The sequence below is a fragment of the Leptonychotes weddellii genome, chromosome 9, assembly GCF_054177405.1.
Source record: "Leptonychotes weddellii isolate Sample4059 chromosome 9, ASM5417740v2, whole genome shotgun sequence".
NCBI lineage: Eukaryota > Metazoa > Chordata > Mammalia > Carnivora > Phocidae > Leptonychotes > Leptonychotes weddellii.
Genome location: NC_138377.1, coordinates 38,952,574 through 38,973,331, shown reverse-complemented (window position 1 = coordinate 38,973,331; position 20,758 = coordinate 38,952,574).

Below are 20,758 nucleotides of genomic sequence, written 5' to 3'. Positions count from 1 at the left end.
TTGTTCCAGCACACCACTGCTTATGTCCACAAGACAGCAGAGTGTGAATGAATTGATCAGATTGACTTTCTCTGTGATTGAAACCTCTGAGCAGCCTAAAAGCTCAGGATTGACAAGAAGGGTAACCAAGGGGGTGGGGAGGTCAGGAAGAAAGCAGGAAGGATATTACCTACTCCGTTGTCACTCATTCAATAAGTGTTCATAAGTAGCTATTATCTGTGAGTTTCTTGGACATGTGTGTGGTGAGGCGTAGGATAGCAGCCCAAACAGGTGGGAAGAGAGTACATTCTTCCCTTCCATTGGCTTACAATCTGGTTTTTCCCAGAGCCAACTACAGAGTCTTGGATAGTGCTGATGGTGGTGGAAGGGGATCGTTTACCCAGCTTTTTATAGTGAAGAAACACTAAATGGATCATTTATAGCAGTAGGGAGACTTGATTAGACAACCATTAACAGCAAGTGATTGTCTTGCTGTTAATGTTTACAGGAAAGGAGCAGCAATCAATAATCTTAAGAGGAGGAGGAAAAGTAGAACCTCCCAAATGACATTGCTCCATTCATACGGAAGCATCCTCAATATTGCAATTGATCATTCTGTTCAAACTTCTTGGGACAACCACTCTTATTTTTGGGGGGGGAAAACTCCTCAGGGCAGCTGTTAAAAATGATTTGAGGAGAAGCTTGGTCCAAAACTTCTGTCTTGAATCAGCAGAAAAGCTAGATGGTTTAAATGACAGTACACTGTAATATCCACTACTCGAATAGGCGAGAAGTCTTATTTCCAGGTTAGTCAAATGTTTATTAAGGGTCTTTGCTCTGTAGTAAGAACGAAAGCTACAGCAGAGAACAAGAGAGCTATATTCACTCCCTGCGTTATGCTTAAAACCAACTGGAAAGAATAAGGTGATGAAAAGTTAGTAAACCAATGATTACCAACTGGAGGTGCTAAGAAGAAAACAAGGAGCTAAACAAGGAAAACATTGGAAACCTAGTCTTTCATGGGGTATTCAGGAAAGGTCTGAGTGGATTACATTTCAATATAGGCATGAGACAGAGGATCCAGCCATGCTAGATGTGGGGTGAAGGGCATGTGGAACCCTGAAGAAGAGTAGGCTGAGAGAGGTGTCAAGGCAGAGGAAATCGCATGAGCAAGGACCTAACGCAGGGAAAAGCTTGGTGTGTTCAAAAGTTAAAAATTAAGCCACGCAAATCTGGAAAGACAGAGAGTAGATTAGTGGTTGCCTTAGGCTGGAGAAATTGGGGGGAAATGCAGAGTGATTGCTAGTGGATACCAGATTTGGGGGGAATGTTCCAAACTTGATTGTAATGATTACACAATTCTGTAATTATACTAAAAAAACCCCATTAAATTGTATACTTCAAATTGGTGGGTGGCATGATATATGAATTATAACTCAAGCTGTTATTTAAAAAAAAAACCTGAATATTTGTGATCTAATGAGTGAAACCTGAATATTTGCAGTCTAGTGAGTGAAACCTGAATATTTGCAGTCAATGAATGAGCCTAGTAAAGTGAATGAAATCAAGTCGAAAATTCTCAGGCAGGCTCACATCAGTTGAGACCTGAGGGCCCTGGTAACCAAGTTGGATTTTATTCCAGGCACGAGAGAAGGCATCACATTGGTTGCCGTGCTGGTGGAAAGAGAAGGCAAGGGTAGGAGAGAGCACTTAGAAAAATATTGCAATAATCTAGGTGGGAAGTGATGGTTAAGATGTAAGTGGGCATGCAGAGAAGTGGGGATTCAAAATACATTTTGGAGGGTGCAATTGATAGGAATTGGTGAAGCACTGAATGTGGAGCATGAGGGGAAATGTTACAGCAAGGAGAACACCTTCTAGTTTGTATTCTTTCCCACCTGCAGATTCTAGATTCTGAGGCAGAAGATACAAGGAAGCAGAGCCTGTGGCCATCCAGCCCAGGCCTTCCCTTAAGAATCTTCTCCAGTGGGACACCTGGGTGGCTCAGTCGGTTAAGCGTCTGTCTGCTTTCAGCTCAGGTCATAATCCCGGCGTCCCGGGATCAAGCCCCACATCGGGCTCCTTGCTAGCGGGGAGCCTGCTGCTCCCCTTGCTTGTGCTCACTCTCTCTCTCCCTCTCCCTCTTTCCCTCTCCCTCTCTCTGACAAATAAATAAATAAAATCTTAAAAAAAAAAAAAAAACCTCTCTGGGGCAGAGACAAATGGTGACTACTGCGGCTGTCTCTACTGAATGCACTTCCCGTAGCTCGCGAATACCCCTCCCGTCTCCCATCTGGATCTGTCCTGGTGGGTGTAGGAAGGAACACTGCAAGGGGGCAAGAGTCCACTCTCAGAACTGCCAGTCATGTGGCCCTGGGGCTGCAAGGGATCCCAAACCCCACAGCCCTTGCTGTGTCTTGCAAACCATAGAGGGTTTCTTCATTTTACTTAAGTTGTGTTAGAAAAAAGAAACTGGGCAAAGGGAGGAGGAAGGAGAGCCCAGTAAACAGATATCTAAATTCTTCTCAGTTGCTCAGAACCTGTCTGCTTTTTCATCATCAGTACTACAGTCCCGTTTGGCACAAAGTGAGGTGTAGGCTAGGCTGGCCTCCTCTAGAATAATCAGTGTGTTTGCGTTCCAGTGCTGAGATAGTAAGCCCGGGGCCCAGCAAGGATTCCCCCACTGTGTGTGTACGATGCTTATGGCCACTGTCGCGGACCCCAGGATCAGAGAACTCTCACAGGACAGCCGAGTCCAACAGCAGCCCCTCGGAATCTGGAAGCTCACCCTTTCCTTTCCCTCTGGCCTTCTCTATTACCCGTATGGCTCTTTAGACCAAGAATATGGTCTTCTGCTTCCCTGGTCATTCCTCCATTCCCGTAGTTTGTCACCTGTTTCTTCATGAAGCAGAGCGTAAAGCAGTAGGACAGTAGTTTAAGGGCACAGGCCTGGGAAGCTTCCTAGCTGGCTTATTTTGAGCAAGGTACTTAACTTCTCTGAGCCTCGGTGTTCACGTCCCCCTCCTTCACATAACTCCACCAAGAGGTACCAAAAAAACATGGACAGAAATACATATGGTTATGTAGGATGCAAGCCCAGACATGGTGCCTTTGCTCATTCAATGTGTATCTACTGAGAACCTACTCTAGGTCGGGTCTTATCTGAAACCCTGCCTTATGGAGCATATGTTCTTCTTCCTAACTTTTAGACAATTGTAGTAGAGCACCTTCTATTCTGAAGGGTGCACGCATATTCAGGGTACAGCTTGAGAGGTTGCACGTGCATGCTCCAGGATAAGCACCACCCAGACAGAGAAATAGAGCATTCCTCAAATCCCAAAACATTTTTCATGCTTCTACCCAATCAGTAACCACTCCCACCCAGAGGTAACCACTGTTCTGACTTCAATTACCATAGACTAGTTTTGTCTCTTGAAATCATATAGATGAAATCATATATATTCTTCTGCATTGTTATTTTGTATTTGGCTTCTTTTACTAAAAAAATGTCTGTGAGAATCACCCACGTTGTCGCATGCATCACTACTTTGTCCTTTTTATTGTTGTTTAATATTTCATTGAATGAATATTGCAATATTTATTTATCCATTCTGTTGACAGATATTTGGTTTGTTTCCATTTTCAGCTTTTATAAATAGAGCTGATAAGAAAATTCATAAATCTGTGTTTTGTTTGACTTATGCACTCATTTCCCGTGTATATACATTTAGGAGTGGGATTATTAGGTAAATGTAAGCTGGAGTAACCTTGGTAGGTGCTGCCTAACAGTTTTCCAAAGTGGCTCTTACAATTTACACACCCACCAGCAATGTATGAGACTCCAGTTTCTGATGGGAAGATGGACAGACTCAAAATATAATAAATTATACAATATGTTAGAGGGTGGTAGGTGCTCTGGAAAAGTAAAACAGGAAAGGAAGACTTAACTTCAAAATTCATTTATGTGTCCCTATTTATCTTTTTCTAACCATATTTATATTTAACACGTCAAGAGATGATTTAATTATCAAGTAAAGGAAAATTTATTTATTGAGCATCTACTAGGTACCCAGCACTATGGAAGGAGATACAGAAGTATAAGGCAGGGTCCACAGCTCGAAAGAGTTTACAAGATGGTTGCGGTCACACTGATCCAATCAGAGAGTGCACTGGTGCCCTGGGACAGACCGTCAGTGTAACAGGAGCTTGAGAAACGAAGAGGAAGGTGTCAACTCTAGTAATGAAGGGAGACTCCAGGGAAGAGGTGGAAGAATGTGCCAGAACGTGACCTTATTTCTTCACATTTTCCTCCTGTTTAAATCCTCTTCCTTTTTCTTTTTGTATTCAAAAGGGCATCACAGTGTCTTTGTGCAGCTATAACCTGCCTTTTTTGGGGAGGTTACCCACCCATACGTTACTTTAGATTCAGTAAAATTTGGTGTGCTCATTCTTTCAGCTCTGGCCTTGTGTCAGGCTCTTTCCTAGATGCCAAAGATACACAGAAGCATCAAAACAGTCTCCACCTTCCAGAAGTTTATAGTCCACAAGGGGAGTTGAAATAGATGCACGAAGAAATACAACAAAAGAGAAAGTAAAATCTAGTAACTCCACTTCTGAGTATATATCCAAGGAGGGAAAATTACTATCTCAAAGAGATATCTGCACCCCTATGTTCACTGCAGCATTATTCATAATAGCCAAGACATGGAAACAACCTAAGTGTCTACTGATGGATGAATGGATAAAGAAAATGTGGTGTGTGTGGGTATGTGGGGGTGTGTGTGTGATGGAATATTATTCAACCATAAAAAAGAAGGAAATCCTGCATTGGCAACAACATGGACCAACCTGGAGGGCATTATGCTAAGTGAAATTAAGGCAGACAGAGAAAGACATATACTGTATGATCTCACCTATATGTGGAATATAAAAAACAGCTGAACTCACAAATTGATGATGGCTAGTGGCAGGAGGTGGAGGATGGGGGGAATGAGTGGGGACGTAATGTACAGCATGGTGACTCCAGTTAATATTTATTATTTATTTATCAATATAATATGAATATTATTATTTATCTTATAAGTTCTCATCGCAGGAAAAAATTGTGACTATGTGAGGGGATAGATGTTAATTAAAGTCATTGTGGTAATCATCTTGCAGCACATACATATATCAAATAATTATGTGGTACACCTGAAACTAATACAATATCATATGTCAATTCTATCTCAACAAAAAAAAAGAGAAAAAAGAGAAAGTAAAATGTCCTAAGAGAGGTGTTGGTAATAAGACATTTCAGGGGTTTGGCTGAGAGAGACATGTTGAGAGATGAAGTAGCTAAAATTTCACATAAACAACACACGCACACACACACACATGCACACGCACACACGCATGCACACACATGCACACACACGCATGCACACATAGGCGCGTGCGTACATGCACACACACCAGATCAGCTGTTTCTGCAGCCAGGAGCAGAACCCATACTTGACCAAATGGCTGCAACTTTCATCCTTTGTATCTTTCTGTCTCACTCTCTGAGAGGTAATTCTCCAATTGCTGCTCAGACAAGAAGCTTTCATTTGTGACCCCTGCCCTCTGATTAGGGGATCTAGCAGCTCCCAAAGCAACCTCAGCATCAGCAAACTCTTGGTTGTGAGCGGGGCCTGCCTGGCTAACCAAAGTGAGGCGCACAGGTGGAGAGATGAAGAAAGGAGTGCAGAAGGATGGGGGAGGTGGGGTGAAGGAAGAAAAGAAGGGAGCCCCTAGAAGAGGGCTTCAGGTGCTCCTGCCCATCTGGAATCAGCAGCAGGGGTATCTCAAAGCACCCTCTGTGTGTCACACTCTCCTGTTAGAGAATATGCTCTTTCGCCATGTATTACACTCTCTTAGAGTATAGAGGCCAGTGATTTAGGAAAACACAGGCAGAGAGTGGATCTGAGTCTGACCCCACATGACCCCCTTCTTTGTCCTTTCCTCCACTCTGCTCCTGGGAACAGGGGTGAGTTGGTTCCCCCGTCGATCCTATCTTAGACCAAAAGGATCAGACCACATACTACAGAGGGAGGAGTTGCAAGGGAGCAGGGCTGCCAAATTAGCCCTGGATTGTCTACCTCCGAAGAACTATAGTCCTTGCTTGCCTAAGACACTGTTATTTTGGGTATCTGTTATTCACAGTTAAACCAAATCCTGAGATCAAATTTTTTCTGGTACAGCATGGTTTTCTTAACAAATTAAAATTTGCAATCCGATTACCAGATGATTACCATTACACATGTTGAGAGCTGATGCAGTCTTTCTTTCAGTTATATTTTAAATCTCAAAAGCAATTTTGTACTTCAAGCAATCTGGAGCTATAGTGAAGAGTAAAAATTTCTCTTTGAAACTCTCATCTTCCTCCTTCCTTCACCACCAAATTCTACTCTCAGCCTTCAAAATAAGCACTAAGTTCAGGGATCATCTTTTAGGTCCTTATCTGGACACTTACAAACATATGTGAGAATTTCATAAATACTTTAAAAAGAAGTGTGGTCCCACTGTGTGCATTATCCTGCAGTTCTTCTTTCACTGCAACGAAATGTGGTATGAATCTCTGTCCACACTGGTGCATTCTTTTCAACCACTTGGAAGTACTTCTTAAGTATGGATGAACCATAATTAATTAACCAATTGCCTCTTGATAGACTTTGAGGTTGTTTCCAATTTTCGTATCATAAGTAGTGTTCAACGGACAGTCTTGTGCACAGGACTGAGATTTTGGTAGGATAGATTTCTGGAAGTGAATTTGCAAGATGACCTTCTGAAGTAGAATCTTAATTTTTTAAGGATGGTAAGTCACACAGTAGTTTTTGTTCTTTGCCTTCCAAGAGTGGCTACAAGATGTGAAACTAAAGAATGAGAGCGGGTGAGCATAAAGACCAAATGTCCATTTCAACCTTTTGTCCTTTTCAGCCACAGGAGGCTGAAAAGGGAGATGCAGCATGAACAGAGAGAGGCCATCTGACTCCAGAGAAAGGACAGACCTGTGGTCACATCTCAATCCAGGATCTGGATTCAGGAAAGGACAAGATCTCCCCAGAGACAATTCTGCAGTTCTGCCATTTGCTTTACATTCCCCTCATTAGAACTGATTTTCACAAGCAATTTAAACTCTCTGCTGAGTGATGTTCATCTAAAGAGTGCCCTACTCTGGGATCCATCTACACCATCTTCACCGTGGTTCCTGCTTTTCATCTGCACAGTTTCCCCAAGAGCAATAAACCAAACCGGCCCAGAGCACATTTTGAGTGAGAGAGTGGATCTATAAAGGCCAACTATTTCGGGAAGGAGGCCAGAGGCTTCCTAACCAAACAAGCACAAACTCGGCTTTCTTTTGCTGTCAACCATTTCCTTTTGGTCCCAGCCTATTTATGGAGTCCCTGGAATAGGTCACATCCTTCTCAGCATATCTAGCTCAGCAGAAGTCCATGAATTATTGACCAGTCCCGAAGCCTTCAAACCCTGGACCGGAGATTCTTGACCTTTCTTTGGTCCACGGATATATTTGGCAGCCTGCTGAAGCCCGTAAAATCCTTCCTTAATGTTTTTAAATACTTAACATAAAATGAATGGGATTACAAATGAAATAAGTCGTATTGCAGTACAGTCATTAAAATGTCAAAAATAAATGTGGTATACAATGTGTATGCTTGTTTTGCTAGTATTAAGTAATGATATTCAACGGTAGATCTAAGAACTACCATCATTTTGAAGAAGCAGTAAGTGTAAACAATATTTCAAGATGTCTGCAATAACTGAAAAATGTTATGAATATATCTGTGATTTCTATTGGTGACGAAGTCTGAGGTACTGTTAATACCACTGTGGCTGGCTGCCTCCATGCTTAAAGGAAATAGAAAATTTGGTTAGAGTTAATGAAAACAAAGATGCAGTTCTTTAGGGCTGGTACCGTGTTTTTGTTTAATTTTTTAATTTTTAGCATCTAGCACAGTATTTAGCATGTAGGATGTACTTAATACATTTATGGACTTTTTAAAAAGATGAATGATCAAAGAATTAATTAATTAGTGAGAAGAAAAAATACCACCCGTAATTTCTTATATTTAGATAAAGTGTCGATTGTAGCACTGATTCATAGTAAAAAATATTGTGAAGCTAAAAACACAGAACCTCTGTATCCTAATTTATCCTTGAGCCAGCCATTCTATTGTGCATGCCCCTCAGAGAGGGAGGGGCCACGGGATGGAGGGGGCCTGTATGCTGCTTTGTCCCCGAAGTTTGTTAGGGAGAATCCAGGTCTCCATCTTTGGTATGGCTACTGATTTGCTGTGAAATATGTTCTGAGAAATATAGGCGTTGCTGCTCCTGAACATGTGTTTTCTTGCCAGTGAGTGGTAATTCCAATTCCTATTTGAAATAAATTCCAGGTTTGGAGCTCATTGACTTAAAAGTCTCATGATGTTTAATAGAACAAAACCATAATTTTGGCTTTTGACTTTATTAGGTCTGGGCTTTCTATCTTCTGGGACCCAATGCCTGACATTCTTCCTTAGTAACAATGTTCCCCACCTGCAAAATCTGTGTTTTTTTTCTTTTTCAAAATGTGCTGTTATCTCCCGTCCAAACTACCTTAATTTATAAATAGCCACTAGATAGTACTAACATACCCATGCAACTATCTATCTAATGGTGCTGCAAAAGTTTTCCCCCAAATGGTGTGTAGTAGGGGTGGGGTGGTGACGACTCCAGTTTTCTAGAATTCTTCCAAATAAGGAGGCAGGTTTGACCTTTCTGCTTTGTTCAGTTCTGCACTCAGTAGAGTGTTATTCTATGGGTTAATAAAGAAAAGAAGATGTTTAGGGGTTTTTATGGTCATTATTTAGGGATTGCTATCTTTGGAAACACTATTGCACTAAATCCTATCACTGTGTGCCTCTGGCCAGTAGGATTCACCTCTGGCTATAAATTTTATGTGAGCTAGGTGGGCAGATGCAGCGGCCTTCAACCAATTCACTAGAGCATTTGACTTCCTGGTTAAGAAGACCCTCATTACCACTAACTTGAGAATTGCTGCCAGTTATAAGACAAATGTGGTGGTGCCACAGTCATTCATCAAACAGAGGGAGAGAGCAACCTTTGCCATCCATTAGGATGAGATGAAAAGCTTCGGTGTTAGCTCAGTTAAAAATGGTACATACACCCATGCCTACCCTGTTAAATTAAGAGTCGAGGCATTGCTGGGAGTCATTTGACTGAACCTCTGCCTCTGCACAGAGGACTATTTTATGTAATCCAGCCTCTGGTTCTAAAAGTCCAGAGCCTTTCTTTGTCACCTGCTCCGTGAGAGAGACTTCTCATTCAGTGCTTTCCATCCTTTGAGGACAGGAGACAGCTTTTGCGAAATGTTGTTGGGATACACAGACATTTAGTTGCAGCTTCTTGCCAGAGCTAGCTATTTTTAAAGAGGTCTCCCCCTTTTATTTTTTTGGAAACACAAAGCACATATTTCTCTGGCTAATTAGTATTTCAAAAGCAAACTCAGAGACAAGGCAAGGAATCCAGAAAGTATTTAATTTGTAGAAATGTTTTATTTTTGATGTAGCCAAGACAGTTTAAACACACACTTGTTATCAGAGGCGGGAGGGGTACTTGGGTGGCTCAGTCGGCTGAGTGTCCGACTCTTGGTTTTGGCTCGTCATGATCTCGGGTGGTGAGATCAAGCCCTACATTGGGCTCCACATTCAGTGGGAGTCTACTGGAGATTCTCTCCCTTTCCCTCTGCTGCTCCCATCTGCTTGCGTGTGCTCTCTCTCTCTCTAAAATAAATAAGTAAATCTTAAAAACAAAACTAAACAAAAAGCAGGAAAGAGGTTGGGAAATGGATCTGAGGTCTCAAGAATTCTTGGGCAAGCAGCTTTCAAGGGCCTAGAAATCTTGGTATGGACGTGGCCTCCTGGGCTAAGGATCCAGACTCAGCAAGGATGTCACAGGAGTGGACATGAACCTGACTTCCTGGACCTCCACCACTAAACATTCATTGACTTTGCTCCCCTCTTGCTTCCCTCTTGCCAAATCCTCCACCCCAACCCTACCTTGGGGTTGTGTGAGAGATAGAATTAGAAGAAGAGCAAGTACGAACCCCAACTGGGCCAGGGTGTTGTATGCTCCAAAGAAAGCCAAAGGGGGTGAGAGGCCACAGGCTGAGGCTCCGTGGAGCAAAACCACTGCCAGAGACCTGTGCCCGGAGCACGCCAGGGAGTGCCGGGTTCCGGGAGCCAGAGCCCAGCAGAAGGAGCTACGGCCAGAGATGCCAAGGCAAAGGAGAAAAGGAGAGGAGGTCCAGGCCACTAATTCCAAAGTTCAGGGCTACTAAGCCTTAACTGAGAGAGGCTTATAACATGGCATATGGGCCCGCTAACTGGTTTTTCCCTTTCTCCTTTCCTCTCCTCATTCTGCGTCTTTTCTCTGTGTGATCTCATGCATCCCCATGCTATCAGTGTTGATGAAATATGATTTCCAAAATCTACACCTTCAACCCTGACTCTGGCTTCTGAACTCTGGGCTCATCATTCCTCTGTCAACTGTCTGTCTCTATCTGGACGGCCCCAGCAGCCACAAACTGCATAGCCCTGACTCACTGCATGTCCCCTCCCCACGAGCATATTCTTCTGGCTCACTAGTTAGAAACTGCAAAATCGTCTCTGACTCACTGCATTCTCCCTCACTTCCCCCCGCACCTGCACACACATAACTGGCCAGAGCGCCCAGCGCTGTACTGATTCATGCCTCTGCAATACCTGTTGGATAGATCTCTTCTGTCTCCTTTCCGGGGCTGGTTCCCTAATTCCAACCCCTGCTGTCTCTTACCCTGACTTTCACAGTGACCTCCTCTCTGGTTCCAAGCCTCCTCCCATCCATTCAGATTTCAATCAGCGTAACCATTCAAAAATACAAATGTGATGATGCCCTTTCCCTGGCTCACGCTTTTAAAGGCTCCCCATGGTCTCTAGGACAGAGTCCAGGCTCCTCAGCAGGGCACACTGGGTTTTCTGACCCCCTGGCCCAGTCTCCATCCCCTGATCACTTCAGGCAATTTTCCCGTTCCTGGGTCTTCACCTTTGCTGTTGTTTCTACTTAGAATTCCTTCCTCGCCCACGTGTCTAATCGGTAAACGCTTGCTCATCTCTCAATGCCTAATATGCGAGTGAGTCTCCCTTTATAACTGAGCCCCAGCACTAGAACTAACTGCTGCATTACCTGTGCTCCAAAGCTTTTGTCCAAACCTAAATAATACGACCTACACTGTATTATAGTTAAATGTTTGTTAACAGATGTTTTTGAATGAATGAATTCTAGAGGTATAGTGCAGGGGAAAGGCCTATGGATCATATCCACCCAGCTCTGCAGTCCTGATCTTTATTCGTGATCCAAACCCCCATTCTGCCTTAGAAATGGTAAAAGTTTTGTTTCAGTGTTAAAAATAATAATAATAATAAATCATCTGGGCAGAGTCTTGACAGTTAGGGCTGCAAGCGCATCAAACAATTGGCTGAAAGACACTGACAGTTCAAGAACACATTTCCTTTAAAAAAAAAAATCTGTATTTATGTCTCATGTCCAGATGAATGTATTTCCTCTTTCTTCATTTACAATCAAATATATTTGAATATTAAAGAATTATTTTTGACACTGCCTTCTGCTGCTGTTAGAAGGCACAGTGCTCCATGATATATAGCAATGAAATCTTTTTGTGGTAAATCCGGGATCACCGTGAACCCAGAGGCATTGTCAGCTCCTTGTGTGACTTGGTCTGTTAAAGTGCAGAGGCGTTAACTCTCATTATCTCTCACTTTGCCAAAAGACAAACTGAGGCACACATACACAAAAAAGTCAAGTTTGACTTTAAGGAAAAGAATTTGATCAGAGTGCTCCTGTTCCTTGCTCTAGTTTCTAGGACACACTTGCCTTCTTACAGAGGATTAAATAACTTCAAGTGAGAAATTAAGAGAACTAAAGAAATTAGGATCTTGTTATATAAATGGGAAGACTTATGGAAAAAAACTAAAACACAGAACCAAGGATAGACTGTAGAACAAAAAATTGAATCAAACTGGAATTTTTTTTTTTTTTAAATCCTGTCTGCTGGTTGTTAGTTCTATAGGACACTATAGTTTTAAAGTTTAAAATATCACCCTGGTTATAAATAATTCCCTTTCTTGACATTGGCATTAACATTTGAGTACCTGCACCAGGAAAATGAAGACCATCAATAAGCCTTGACTAAATTATAAGATCAAAGACTTGACTCTAGAATGAAGTTACTTCTGATCCACCATGATAAAGGCCTAAGGATAGGAAATAGATGGAATTTTTGCTGGTTTTTCTCTTTCTGTCATGCCCAAGGTCAACAACAACAAAGAATGACAGCGCTCATTGTGATCTGCATGCAAGTCTTCAAAGCATCAATGCAGCACTCCTGGGGGAAGCCACCAATAATCCATCACTCTTGGCCCACCTTTCAGTAGGGGACCCAGCAGGCAGCAGATGGTACACTCAAACTGGTCACTTTAGGATGTTTAATACAGGGACTCTTGCTAATCCTTGCCACTCCTAGGTCTGAAGGTACAAGTGGTTTGGAGAATCCAGAAGGAGTGGCTGCACGGAGAGGACATCTGATGGGAGCTGTGGTCTTTAGCCGTGAAGCAGCCAAGCATTGCATTCTAGCAGGGAGGGGGCTGGGGCAATACATACCTAGGCCTCACTCTTCTCTCACTGTCTGGTCTCCTGCCAGTGTGTCCCACTAATCAGGCCTAGCTGGTGCGGTGTGTACTGGTTAGCCCCTGTGGCACAGGGCAGAGCAGAGCAGAGTGGAGAATAGATCTGGATGGGACAATGGAACATACTGGATTGAGAACAGGTGGAAAACATGTTGCCATTCATAACGACTTGATTGTACTGTCTTCTGCATGTGGGTGCAAAAGCAAAACAGAATGGGCTGCTGATGCTAGGATATCTTCATTTTCCCACTAGGTAGGCAGGAGTGAGCCTGTCGACCTCTGAGATGGATGAGGCCGTTCTCCAAGTTTAACATTCTAAACGAATTGTTGGCAAGAGAGTCCCAGCCGATGTTGGTAGAAAGATGTGACAGACTATTTTGTTTCTAACGCTTCTCAGGCAAAGCACCCAAGGAAAATTTCCTCCTTCTTTTCATCTGTCTGCAGATGGGAGTCCTTGTGTCTCTGGAGTCATCTGCAAATGTTACTGATCTCCCATCTGAATCCCCAGCCAGTGGAGGAGTGTGAGCTTTCAGTAGAGTTTATTCATATCCAGTCTATATATTTTTGATTGAAACCTGATATCTTGACTCTGGAGCCAAGTGTCTTGTGATCTGCCATCACCCAAATGTGTTACTGAGGCGTCATCCCGAGGGTGTTTTCTCCTGCTGCACATAAGATGTTGTTGGTTTCTTTTCTGTTGTGGAAAATGTTTTGTATGCCAGTTTTCAAAAATAAAAATTCTAAAACGGTCCATGGAACATTCTAGGAGGGCTCTCGAGAGTGGAGAAGGTCTTGTCCAAGTAGGGTTTGTGTTAGCATCTGGCCTGTGTTTAAATGATCACATTAAGGAAGCAGCCTGTGGGATTTCAGCTAAATTACCTATAATATACTGTTAATGCAAAGAGAAGGGGGAGAGAGAGGAAAACTGATAAAAAAATGAACTTAAAGTATTGCTTTCCTTTCCCCCTTTGGTACCAGGGTAAGTAAAGCAAAGAGGTGCAAATGTGATTTCTATATATAATTCATCGCTATTTCTCACATGGTCATTTACAATTTTTTTCAATAGATATTTAGAGCCAGTATGGTTCAGTGTATCTTACTTACACTGTCTCATCAGGAAAACAGAAGGAGCCTCTTATGGCACATTTTCTAATTGTATTTAAAGACATTTGTCTCACTTTACTATTTAAAGACCACATACAAAACAATAAAATCCCTGTCTCTTTCTCTCCATTCTCTTTCAGATTCTGTAGTCCCCATGCCCCCTCTACTCAGTTTATCTCTACGCCTTGCTCCTTTGACTTCTCTTTAACACTGATGTTTCCTGACTTTCCTGAGCCTTCCCATAACGTGGAGTCAAGTTTGGGAGGTGCTTGGGTATCTGAACACTCACCAGACCCCACTTGCCCTGCCTGTCTGTTCCAATGAGTTCAGCCTACCGTGAGAAACACAGTTCACTGAGCATGCGGAGGGGGGAAGGTTGATTCAAATAGGATTCCCACCCTACAGATCTTGCAGTCTGATGAGGGAGTCAGAAATATACACACTCTACTATAGTTCAAAGTAGTAATACATATACTAAGAGCAGAAATGGGAATCTTTATAAAGAGAGGGCTCCCAAGGAAGAGCTGAATTCTGGCCAGATATGGATGAGAATGGAAGCCTTCGAGAAGGAAGTGGAACTGAGGACGAGCCTCCCTTAGAAGAGGGGAAACAGGGAGACCTCCAGCCAATCAGAACAGTCACTCTTAGGGTCTGGCGATGTACCTCTCACCCAGGGCAGAGGCCGGGCTATGGGAGTGAGGCAGATCCCTGTGGGAAAGAACACAGTGGGGAAAGGAAAAGAGGAAGGGCAGAAGCTTGGCCACTGCCTATACTGAAGGAAGAGAAATCAGTGAGGGGGCTTCGAGAAAACCAACAGGTCAGTGGCAGGGAAGCTAAGGGATGAAGGCATTTCCAAAGGAAGGACAGCTAGTAATAGTCATGAGGAGAATAACAACTCGCACTTGTGGACTATTTGCTGTGTGCCAGGCATTATATTGAAGCTCCTAACAAAGCTAAAAAGTGACAGAGTTAGAACTTGTACCCAGGCTTGATGGATGCCAACACTCTTATCTTTGCAGATGCTCATCAGAATGAAGACCTAGAGCATGCCATTTGCCATGTGGGAGCTCACTAGTGACAGCCCCAATGAGAGATTTTGGTAAAATGGTCAGGAGGGGTTGCAGTAAAAGGAAGTAAAGGTATTGAGTTTGGCATCTCTTCCAGAAAGTTTGGCAGTAAAACTTAAGAAATGGGGTGGTAGCTTAAGAGAATAGGAAAGCTTTTTTTTTTTTTTTAAAGGGGAGCTACTTAGACATTAGGTTGATCATGAGCTTGACAATGTGAGAGGAGATTCCCAAAGAGGTGGGAGGAAGTAGGATCAAGGACACATGTAAGAAAGATTATGGTGGAAAGGGTGAGGGACACTGCTTCCTGCCTCTGGGATAAGAGAAAAGAGGACAGGATGAGCATTAGGCAAATCTGCTGCAGAGGGTAGAGGAGTTGAGGAAGTTTGCCCAGGAGGGCCTGGCCCACCATCTTCTCCGTAAAGATTGCTAATGAAAGGGGTGGGGAACTCTGAAAATAGAAAGTAGAGTGGCCCCTGCAGATCAAGTGCTTGGCAAAGCTGATCTGGAGTAAGTAGGAAATGTCCACTTGGAATGCCGACGAAGTCTATTTGGGACACAGAATGCAGAGCAGGAAAACAATACCACTGTGGGGTAAGATAGAAGTTGTTTTTGAAAGTAAGGAATCCCAAAGACCAAAAGCAGATTCACATTCCGACTGAGGGTCTAGACTTCTTCCCTTACTGATTTTTTGGCTAAGAAAGCAGTAACCAAAGAGTCTGGGCATCTATATACCAGAAAGACCTCTGATAAATTAAAAGTCACCTTGGCAGAAAGCAGAGTTCTGAGTGCTCCTGGTATAACAAAAGGGATAAACCCTTTTTTGTTATCTTTAAATAAAACCCTTGTTTGTTATCTGTGGGATAAACCCTACAGAACAAGGGCTTGAAGTAGAGGTTTCTGGATTACTTGGAGAGCCAACTTAGGGACAGGGTGAGAAGATCCTTCTTCACTTACTAACACAGCATTTACCTTCCCTAGTTGATCGTGGAACAAAGTATAGTGAAAAGAGGGGCACCTGGGTGGCTGAGTTGGTTAAATGTCTGCCTTCAGCTCAGGTCATGATCCCAGCGTCCTGGGATCGAGCCCCGCATCAGGCTCCCTGCTCAGCGGGGAGTCTGCTTCTCCCTCTCCCTCTGCCGCTCCCCCTGCTTGTGCTCTCTCTCTTTTAATAAATAAAATCTTAAAAAAGAAAGTATAGTGAAAAGAGCATGACCCTGAGCTCTGGGAGTCCAGGGTTCAAGTGTGGATCCTCTACTTATTAGTGCATGGCTTGGGCAAGTTACTTACTCCCTGTGAACCTCATCTATAAAATGAAGGTCATAATACCTACCACATAGAGCTGTCAGAATTGGATAAGATAACAAATCTTCTTTCTTTTCCCTTCCTGCCCTGGACACCGAAAATCTCAAATTCTAGGTAAAGAGTGTATATATTACGTCCATCACAGTACTATGGAGTCTTCTCTCAGAGACTTAAACAGGCCTTTTAAAAAAAAAAACAAAAAACCCAAAATGACAAGAATTATTTTACTTCTGTTGAGCAGAGAAAGAAATGATCAGGAACAAGTATAGTGCAAATCTGGGAGAACCACAAAGATGCAGGCCCCTGCCTGGAATTCCCTGGGGTCTCTTTCTGGTCTGCCAGTCGCTATTACTGCCTCCAGCCATGCTCCCTGGAACATCTGAAAAGACATGTGACAGAGCAGGGGAGCCTTGCCGAAGAGAGAAAAGGCAGGCACTCAGAAAATCAAGATAATGGAAGGTCTGGTGTCTCTTCCCTCAGGAGTGACAGAATCAGGTATGAGGGATTTCCTCAAAACCACTTAATCTGGATGTCAGGAAGTTGTTTCTAGAAAGACAGGCCTAGTGCTAGGGTAGGAGAGCACTTGACTCTTCAGAGTATGGTAAGTGAGGCCCCAAACTAATAATAGCAGCACAGCTCTTGTTAGGTTCTCAGTCACAAAATTCTTGACATTTGACATTCCTTGGCTTTGCAAAAATGTGCAATAGTAAACTCTTTGCATGAAGCGCACACTACTTCAGCACGAAAACAGGGGCTCAGAGAACTATGGGGAGGTTCTACCTTACATCTACCAGCCCACCTGCCTCTGACTGAGTTTCGGCCTTCTCTCCAGTCACTGTGATAACCTGGCTTTGCTCCTGACTGTGACCAGTGTCTCCACCTGGGCACTATGCCAGCCCTCAGTCCTGCCCAAGGATGTTTGCTTCAGCAATTCTCCCCTCTTTCTCCTCACCTTCAAGTTTTCCCGCTCTGCAGGATCATTCCCATCAATATGCAAACATGCTGTAATGTCTGTCGTCTTAAAAATATCCCTCTTGTGGGGCGCCTGGGTGGCTCAGTCGGTTAAGCATTTGCCTTCGGCTCGGGTCATGGTCCTGGGATCGACCCCCGCATCAGGCTCCCAGCTCACCGGAGAGTCTGCTTCTCCCTCTGCCTCTGCCCCTCCCCCTGCTCAGTCTCTGTCTCTCAAATAAATAAATAAAATCTTTAAAAAAAATAAAATTATCCATCTCTGACCCCTCTTCCTCTTAGTCATGCCCCATTTTTCTCCTTTCCTTCATAGTAAAGCCTCTTGAAAGAGGCATCTGTTCTTGTAACTTCCAGTTGCTTCTCTCCCTCTTCCCTGAATTCACTCCAGGCAGATTTGAGACCCCATTCCTCTGCTGACATTGCTCAAGGTCACCAGTGAGTTACAGTATTGCTAAATCTAATGTAACTCTTCAGACCTCATCCTAATTGACCTCCGAGCACTGTTCGACAAAGTCAATGCCCTTTCCTCCTTGGAACACTTTCTTCTCTTGGCTTCCAGGTTCTCCTGCTATGCCTCCTCCCTCACTGGTCAGGGTTTTCTTCATCTCTCCAAACTCTAAATCTTGGACCTTGTCAGGGCTCAGCCATGGTGTGTTTTGCTTTTCTAATTAGGTTTGCTGTCTTGGTGAATGTTTCCAGTCTTATGGCTTTAAGTGTATCTCTGTCCTGATGACTCCCAACATTGTATCTTCACTCTAGACCTTTCCCTTAAATTCATCAGAGCCCACTTGACATCTCCAACTGGATATTGAATTGGCCCCTCCAACTTAACGTGTCATTCTCCCTGAAACCAGCTTCTCCTGTAGTCTGTTTAGGGCCACTGTGTTCTGGCAGTTCTTTCAGCCGAAAGATCTTAAGGATATCCTTGACTCTTTCCTCTCTCACATAATCTGTACATGATCTTGCAGCAACTGCTGTTGGCTCTGCCTTCAAAATATCTACAGCATTCACTCTTCACCCTCCTGCTACTGTCTTGGTCCAACTCCGCACCATCTCTCACTACTGCCATAGTCTCCCTCCTCCTACCCTTGCCCCTCTGCAGATTCTTCTGGCCCCATTAGCCAGAGGCATCCTGTTAGAACGTGAAGTTTAATCATGACACTCCTTGCTTAAAACCTTCTAAGGGCTTCCCATCTCATTCAGAATAAAAGCCAAGTCTACACAACGATGCCCCGTTAACCTCTTGACCCCATTTGTTACTGATCTCCCTCTCAGTTACCCCAGTGAAGCCACACCGGCCACCTTGCTGTTCCTTGAACACACCTGAGACATGCTTCTTCTCCAAGGCCTCTGCATTTGCTGTTCCTTCCACCTGGATTGCTCCTCTCCCAGATAGCCTTATGGTCAGATCCCTCACTTTCTTATTTATTCAAATATAACCATTTCAGGTAAGCCTATCCTTCTTGTTCTTCTTCATTTCCTCCCTTCTCAACACACTAATTATATAGTTTCTTTACCTTGTTTATTGTCTCCCCCACTAGACTGAATGTCCCACTGGATCAGAGATTTTTCTTTTTGGTTCACAACTTTATTCCAGCACCTAGAACAGTGCCTGGCACATAGTATTTGTTGGAAGATTGAATGAATGGATTTTACTCATTAAATATATTTGAAAAGCCAAAGAGATTATCATCAAATTTTAAAGAAGGTATTTTGGGGGGAAAGTGGCAGAGATATAGTGATCTGGAGTATTTAAATTCATGCCAGAGATGTTACCTAGTGGTAACTTTACCCATGGTCATCAAGAATGAGATTATCAGGGGTAGCATTTTCTTAGTTGCGTGCTGATGATAGGCCTCCAGCCAGAGAGCTTCCTGCCGCCAGTAAAGAACCAATTTTGTGGCTCTAACATTAAGAATAAAACTATGGTCTCATTCACCAAGCAAGAAATCTTGGGTAGAGTGGCATTACTCCTTAATGATTTATAATATCAAAGTGATAGGATAACATCTTGGGGCAGTGGGGAAAGGCACTGTGTTATGGTCTTGGTTATGGTTATGGATATGGATGAGAAAATCTGTTCTGTCAAGTTTGTGACCCAGTCACATTTCCAGGGCTCAGAAACGTGAACTGAATTAGATTTAATATTTCTTTGGTATGAGGGAGGTATGGCTTCTCTTTTTGAGCAAAAAAGCTATACTTCAAGCACCCATGGAAAAGAGATTTATGGATAATAAATATGATGTGGCAGCTGAACTTACAAAGAAATTCAAAAGTTTTTCCCCAAAATATGAATTAAATGACTAGCTGTGTGATGTCAGGGAAGGCTCTTGGCTTTTGGGGGCTACCGTGTTTGCATCTGTAATATGGGACGGTGTGCCATATGATCGCTAAGGTCAATTTCTACTCTTAGATTCTTTGGACATGACATTACCTAAACCTTTTTTCTGTAAAATAATACAATAAAATTTGTCCTACATAGCTCATATTTTGCTTAGGATCAAGTGAGATAATGGTTCTGAAAGCTCTTAGTAAACTAAAACACTTTGACAGTGCTAAAGCATTTATTATTACTATTCTCTATTAGTTTGATACAATGTGTTTTGAATGTTATGGTCCCCTACAATATTTTTTAATTTAAATTCCAGTTAGTGAGCATACAGTGTAATATTAGTTTCAGGTGTACAATATAGTGATTCAACACTTCCATAGAACACCTGGTGCTCATCACGACAGGTAGACTCCTTAATCCCCATCACCTATTTCACCCATTCCCCCCACCACCTCCCCTCTGGTAACCATCAGTTTGTCTTCTATAGTTAAGAGTCTGTTTCTCAGTTTGCCTCTCTTTTTCTCCCCTATGATCATTTCTTTTGTTTCTTAAATTCCACGTATGAGTGAAATCCTATGGTATTTGTCTTTCTCTGACTGGCTTATTTCACTTAGTATTATACTCCCTAGCTCCATCCATGTTATTGCAAATGTCAAGATTTCATTCTTTTTATGGCCAAGTAATATTCCATTGTATATATATACCACATCTTCCTTGGGTCCCCAAAATATTTTTAGGAAAACATAAAACTCTAGTGAAAAGCAAATTTGACCATGCTAATACATAAAGTACTTGGATAATTGTCCTTTGAATTTTTTTTAAGTAAATTAAGTTTTAAGGCTGTACTGGTTTTGATTGTTTTAGTTATATATGACAGATAACATAACACAAACTAGCCCATGCAAAAACTTGCATAAAAACTGGAGAGTCCAGGGGAAATCAGCTTTAGATGGGATTTGTTCAGCCTTACACGATGTCACCATAAGCTGATTACTCTCTTCACATCAGCTTCCTCCATTCCAGCTCTAATCACAGGCCTTCTCTGGTCATAAAATGTCTCCCAGAAGTCCTCAGGGTGACATCCATCCAAGTTTGAATACAACAGGAAATAGCGAAAGTTTTGTACATCCAGTATTAGCAAACATCCAATGAGTCACATACAATCTCCTGTACCAATTTCTGTGACCAGGAGAAATACAATATGTTGATTGGTTTGGGCCTCG